Source organism: Giraffa tippelskirchi, chromosome 2 (genome assembly GCF_054371585.1).
Source record: "Giraffa tippelskirchi isolate mGirTip1 chromosome 2, T2T-mGirTip1v1.2.pri, whole genome shotgun sequence".
NCBI classification, from domain to species: domain Eukaryota; kingdom Metazoa; phylum Chordata; class Mammalia; order Artiodactyla; family Giraffidae; genus Giraffa; species Giraffa tippelskirchi.
In genome coordinates, this window is record NC_137276.1 from 83455434 (window position 1) to 83462149 (window position 6716).

The 6716-nt window shown below is 41.2% G+C and overlaps 1 long non-coding RNA gene across 1 annotated transcript; it reads left to right on the plus strand.

The window, feature by feature from the left end:
• Positions 1–3008: 3008 nt before the first annotated feature.
• Positions 3009–5769, plus strand: LOC145538065 (uncharacterized). The gene is made up of 2 exons (XR_014076619.1): positions 3009–4621; positions 4846–5769. It is a non-coding gene; the product is annotated as an uncharacterized LOC145538065 (long non-coding RNA).
• Positions 5770–6716: the final 947 nt, after the last annotated feature.

The following is a 6716-nucleotide window of genomic DNA, read 5'->3' on the forward strand; positions in this document are numbered from 1 at the left end:
TGAAGAAGCTGAAGATGACTGGTTCTATGAAGACCTATAAGACCTTCTAGAACTAATACCAAATATGTCCTTTTCATCATAGGGGATTGGAATGTAAAAGTAGGAAGTCAAGAGATAACCTGAAGTTACAGGCAATTTTGGCTTTGAAGTACAAAATGAAGCAGGGCAAAGGCTAACAGTTTTGTCAAGAGAACACACTGGTCATAGCAAACACCCTTTTCCAACAACACAAGCGACAACTGCATATGGACATCACCAGATGGTCAATACAGAAATCGGATTGATTTTATTCTTTGCAGCCAAAATGGAGAAGCTCTACACAGTCAGCAAAAACAAGAACGGAAGCTCACTATGGTTCAGATCATGAGCTTCTTATTGCAAAATTCAGGCTTAAATTGAAAATTTAATTTTCTAGTGGGAAATTTACCTAGTGGGAAAACCACGAGGCCATTTAGGTACGACCTAAATCAAATCCCTTATGATTATACAGTGGAGGTGATGAATAGATTTGAGGGATTAGATCTGGTAGACAGAGTGTCTGAAGAACTATGGATGGAGGTTTGGGACTTTGTACAGAAGGGAGTAACCAAAACCATCCCAAAAAAAGAAGTGCAAGAAAGCAAAGTTGTTTGCCCGAGGATGCTTTACAATTAGCTAAGAGAAGAAGACAAGCAAAAGCAAGGGAGAAAGGGAAATATACCCAACTGAATGCAGAGTTCCAGAGAATAGCAAGGAGAGAGAAGAAAGCCTTAAGTGAACAATACAAAAAAGTAGAGGAAAACAATAGAATGGTAAACACTAGAGATATCTCAAGAAAATTGGAGGTATCGAGAGAACATTTCATGCAAGGATGGGCACAATAAAGGACAGAAATGATAAGGACCTAACAGAAACAGAAAAGACTAAAAAGAGATGGCAAGAATACATGCAAGAACTACACACAAAAAGCTGTTAATGACCCAGATAACAGTGATGGTGTGATCACTCACCTAGAGCCAGACCTCTTGGAGTGTGATGTAAGTGGGCCTTAGGAAGCATTACTACAAAGAAAGCTAGTGGAGGTGACAGGATTCCAGGTGAGCTATTTAAAATCCTAAAAGATGATACCATTAAAGTGGTGCATTCAATATGTCAGCAAATATGGAAAACTCAGCAGTGACCACAGGACTGGAAAAGGTCAGTTTTCATTCCAATCCCTAAGAAAGGCAATGCCAAAGAATGGTCAAACTACCATAAAATTGCACTCATTTCACATGCTAGCAAGGTAATGCTCAAAATTCTTCAGGCTAGGCTTCAGCAGTACATGAACCCAGAACTTCCAGAAGTACAAGCTGGATTTAGAAAAGACAGAGGAACCAGAGATCAAATGGCCAAAATTCATTGGAACATAGACAAAGCAAGAGAATTCCACCAAAACATCTATTTCTGCTTCATTGACTATGCTAAAGCCTTAGACTATGTGTATCACAAAAAACCTTGGAAAATTCTTAAAGATATGGGAATACCAGACCACCTTACCTATATCCTGAGATACCTGTATGCAGGTCAAGAAGCAACAGTTAGAACCGGACGTGGAACAATGAACTGGTTCCAAATTGGGAAAGGAGTATGTCAAGGCTGTATATTGTCACCTTGCTTATTTAACTTATATGCAGAGAACATCATGTGAAATGCTGGGTTGGATGAATCATAAGCTAGAATCAAGATTGCTAGGAGAAATATCAACAACCTTAGATATGCAGATGATACCACTGTAATGGCAGAAAGGGAAGAGGAACTAAAGAGCTTTCTTGATGAGGGTGAAAGAGGAAAGAGAAAAAGCTGACTTAAAACTCAACATTCAAAAAACTAAAAACATGGTGTCTAGCCCCATCACTACATGGCAAATAGAAGAGAAGAAGTGGAAACAGTGACAGATTTTATTTTCTTGGGCTCCAAAATCACTGCTGATAGTGACTGCAGCTATGAAATTAAAAGATGCTTGCTCCTTGGAAGGAAAACTATGACAAACCTAGATAGCGTATTAAAAAGCAGAGACATCACCTTGCCAACAAAGGCCGATATAGTCAAAGCTATGGTTTTCCAGTAGTCATATATGGATGTGAGAATTGGACCATAAAGGCTGAGCACCAAAGAATTGATGCATTTGAACTTTGGTGCTTGAAGAAGACTCTCAAACAGGAAGGAGATCAAAGCAGTCAATCCTTAAGGAAATCAATCCTGAATATTCATTGGAAGGTAGGATGCTGAAGCGCCAATACTTTGGCCAACTGCTGTGAAGAGCTGACTCATTGGAAAAGACCCTGATGCTGGGAGAGATTGAGGACAGAAGGGGGCGACAGAGGATGAGATGGTTGGATAGCATCACAGACTGAACGGACATGGGTTTGAGCAAACGCTGGAAGACAGCGAAGGACAGAGAAGTCTGGTGGGCTGCAGTCAATGAGATTGCAAAGAGGCGGACACGACTGAGAACTGAACCAAGTTTCAGATCTACAGCCTAGGTAGTTCCCTGGCAGTCCAGTGATTGGGGCTCTGTGCTATCACTGCTGACGGCCCAGATTCGTTCCCTGGTTGGAGAACTAAGATCCTATAAGCTACATGGCAGAGCCAAAATAGATGTAGAGCATAATGATTTGACCTACATATATCATGAAATGATTACCACAATAAGTTTATTGAACATCCATCATCTCATACAGTACAAAATTAAACAAAATTTTTTTTCCCTTGGGATGAGGACTCAGTATTTAACAACTTTCATATATAATATGCAGCAGTGTTAATTGTATTTATCATGTTGCACATGTCATCCCTTGTATTTATGTATCTTATAACTGTAAGTTGTACCTTTTGATTGCCTTCATCCAATTCCCCCTTCCCCCAACCCCACCCACCACTGCCTCAAATCTGATCTCTTTTTTCCTATGAGTTAGTTTATTTGTTTTTGAAACGTGTTTGACCTCCATCACTGTGTTAGTTCCTGGTACCCAATATGGTGATTCAATATGTCTATACATTTCAAAATGATCATCCTGGTAAGTCTATTTATGATCTGTCACCATACAAAGACATTACCTAACTATAGACTGTATTCCCTACAGTGTACATCTTGTCTCTGTGACTCATTTATTTTGCAACTGAAATTTTGTACCTCCTAATCTCCCTCACCTATTTCTCTCCTCTCCCCCTACCACTCCTCCCCTCTGGCAACCACCTATTTGTTCTCTAGATAACCTGTACTATTTTTCTTCACTTTCCTATATTATCATACTACATAGCCTTCAACATCTAGCTTAAATTTCACCTCCTCTGAGAAGTTTCCCCTTCCTATTGGAATCAGAAATACTCTCTTTGGAACTGATGACCCTGGACCAGTCAGCATTTATTATGTTACCTTGATTCATAGTTTTGTTTCTTAATTTCTCAGCTAGTGTATGAAAATATTTAAGAACAAATGCCATATCTTTCTTTTTTATTATTTATTTCTCATATCTTTCATTTTCAATCGTTTTTCATTTACTCTCACCACCACAAAGGCTGGTGTGAAACTTTGCACTCACAGGGAGAGCTTGACATTTCAGTTGCATAATAAAGTGAAAGAGCAATGAGAGCTCTATTATATCAGAATCACGTTTAAAGTAAGAATATGTCTTGTAAGATCATCTACCCCTGGAATAACACATGTGCCAACTACTTCCAATCCTGGCCACTTCTGCTTAATGGCTGGACTCAGCATTAGAATTCATACTACCTTAGTCAGACATAGCTTCTCCCAAGATAGGCTTGATATTTGAAAATATATCGACAGCTGTATTTGCCCTTCAGTCACATTTGAGAACTGTTCATGATAATTGTAATTGAGAAGACCAAAACCTGCTTCACAAAGAAAGCTGACACCTCACTATACCAGTCTGTCCAGTTATAAGGGAAGAGTCAAACCAGCACACTTGCTGTTTAGAACAGGTGCCTATGGGCTATCAGCTGCCCTCTCAGCCCAACCTAGGGCTCAGGAAGGGGCAACGATGCCACACCGGGACGTTCTTCTCCACCCCAGACTGGGAACTCAGAATGGCTCTGTTTCTGCCCACCCCCACCCCCAAACCAGGTCCAGTCCCTGGAAGAATAGCTGCTTCTCCTCACAGAGGAATTCCCTACAGCAAGGCCACACCACATTGTTTAGCATTTATTAATAGGATGTGGTGTGGTTACCAAACCAGATCTCATACCTGAGGGAGAGGAGGCTGCCAGAGCCCCTCTGTGTAAATGCCAGTTGTGCTGCAGGGCTCCTGAAGAGCACTTAGCTCCTGTCACCCAGGGGTGCTGGGGAGCCAGGTGAACCACAAAGGCACTGCGAGTTTGTCTTGTTTGATGCGCTACTGATAAACAACTGTAGATTCTAAGGTGCAAATGCAACCAGGATTGCTACAGACTCTAATTTTTGACAAAGCCCCAATCATAAACACTGGAAGTACCCAAGCATATTTCCTCCTGATTTGTCTTGGTTATCCATGCACGGCCCATCTGTTAATTACATATACAAAGAAGGAAGGTGGCCACAGAGAATGAAAACACAAAATTGTATCTGCTTGCTTAAGAACAATGTCAGGATTTTTTCAAGGTGATATCCCTTTCTTTCGCTGTTGTCATTTGCACTGCCAAGTACACACAGGGAAAGCAGACCAGTGAAGTTTAATACCTAGCCCGAGCCAAAGGTTTAACCTCCCACTGCTCAGAGTGTGGCCTGGGGACCAACAGTAACCAGGAAAACTGTTAGCAATGCAGCATCTCAGGCCTCACCCAAGGCCCACTGAATCACAATTTGCATTCTCACTGGATCCCCAGGTGATTTGTACGCAAATTAAATTTTGAGACTTTCTGAAGAGGGCTCTGAGTTCTAGAAGTAGATGTTCTAAAGGAAATCAGTCCTGAATATTCATTGGAAGGACTGATTCTGAAGCTGAAACTCCAATACTTTGGCCACCTGATGCAAAGAACTGACTCATTGGAGAAAACCCTGATGCTGGGAAAGATTGAAGGCAGGAGGGGAAGGGGACCACAGAGGGTGAGATGGTTGGATGGTATCACCGACTCGATGGACATGAGTTTGAGCAAGCTCCGTGAGTTGGTGATGGACAGGAAAGCTGGCGTGCTGCAGTCCATGGGGTCACAAAGAGTAGGACACAACTGAGCAACTGAACTGAACTGAATTCTAGATCTTTGGCCTTAAATCCCTTAAGCTTCTTAGCCTAAGGAAAAGGAAACACTCTCCTGTCAGAGGCAACTGTTATGAAACCTAATGATGGTAAAAGCACTTTGAAAAGTTAAAAATACTTTATGCAAATAACATTCCCCTACTTCATGAACCACAAAAATGAAAAGATCTCTGATAGGGTAAGGGGCCTTCCTCATTGAAAACAAAAAAGGAAAACAGGCTCCATATTTAACTTGGCAGGAAGTCACCAGCTTTCTTTTTCTCAAAGCTTGTGGGGCAGTAAAAAAATGTGCATATTTATACATTGCTTTCTTGTACAGATATAATATTGTAGAATTTCCCTAGTCTAGAAGTGGAACTTCTGAGTGTGAGGTATGTGCCTCTTCAAATGTATTAAGAGTGGTGAAATCATTATCCAAAAAAGGCTCTAAAAATTAAACAATGTGTAAGAGCTCTTATATCCTCAAGTGCTCACTAAAATGTCATTTTATTCAACATTAACTTTTGCAGTTCTAATAAGAAAATAAAATGTCTCAGTGTTATTTTATCAATAATATGCATTTCTCTGATTCTTAACAAGGTTGACCAAGTTTTCAAATGCTGGCCCTGAAGCCTGGGTTTGTATCTTTTTTTGTCACTTTGTTTCTCTGTAACCTTGGGCAATCTATTTAAATCTCAGTTTTGTCAGTTATAAAATGAAGTTAAATGAACTGATGCATGTCGTATGTTCTGGCCACTCAATATGGCTGTCTCTTGCCCTCTCTACATCCCCTGCCCAATTAGTGCCTGCTTCATGTACACCCTGCTCATAAGACTAATCTTTCTAAGTGCTTGCCCCAAGCCCCAGCTAGTGATAGCTTATCAGAGTTTTAACCACTGAACGACCAGGGAATTCTGAGTGATAGCTTATCAAAGATGTGATGAGTGATAGCTTATCAAAGAGAGGCATGTCCCTCTACTGGTTTCCCTGGTGAGCCCACCTGAGGTCAATTCCCCTATAACTGGTATTGCCCCACTGCTACGCCCCAGGAGGGGAGACTGCCACCACGTCCTGCCCGCAGACCTGCCCACTGCACATGGTGGGGTGTCATTCCAGTACCTTGTTTCAGACGCGTTAGCTCCCGCCTATCCATTAAACCAGTGATGTCTCTGTTGCTGACTGTGGACTTTTTCTTCAGTCTTGAAGCTGGGCAAGCACAGGCCTTATGTTGGGTGCAGCCCAACACATGTAAAGCACACAGAAAAGAGACTGGCATAACAAGTTACCCCAGAGTCACCTGAGATATTTGCTGCCCAAATACGGATTCGGCCATTTTCTCAAAGAGCCTCTGGTTCTTTGTATGAAGATATGGTATTTAGAAATCACAACCTGAAGTCTATGGGTGTTCATTGCCCCCTGTGTTCTCGTTGCTGCTAAGACTTTTGGTGAACAAAGATAGAAAATATGTACTTTAAAGATAAATGAATTTACATGATTTTATATTGATAATTCCAGTTCAGA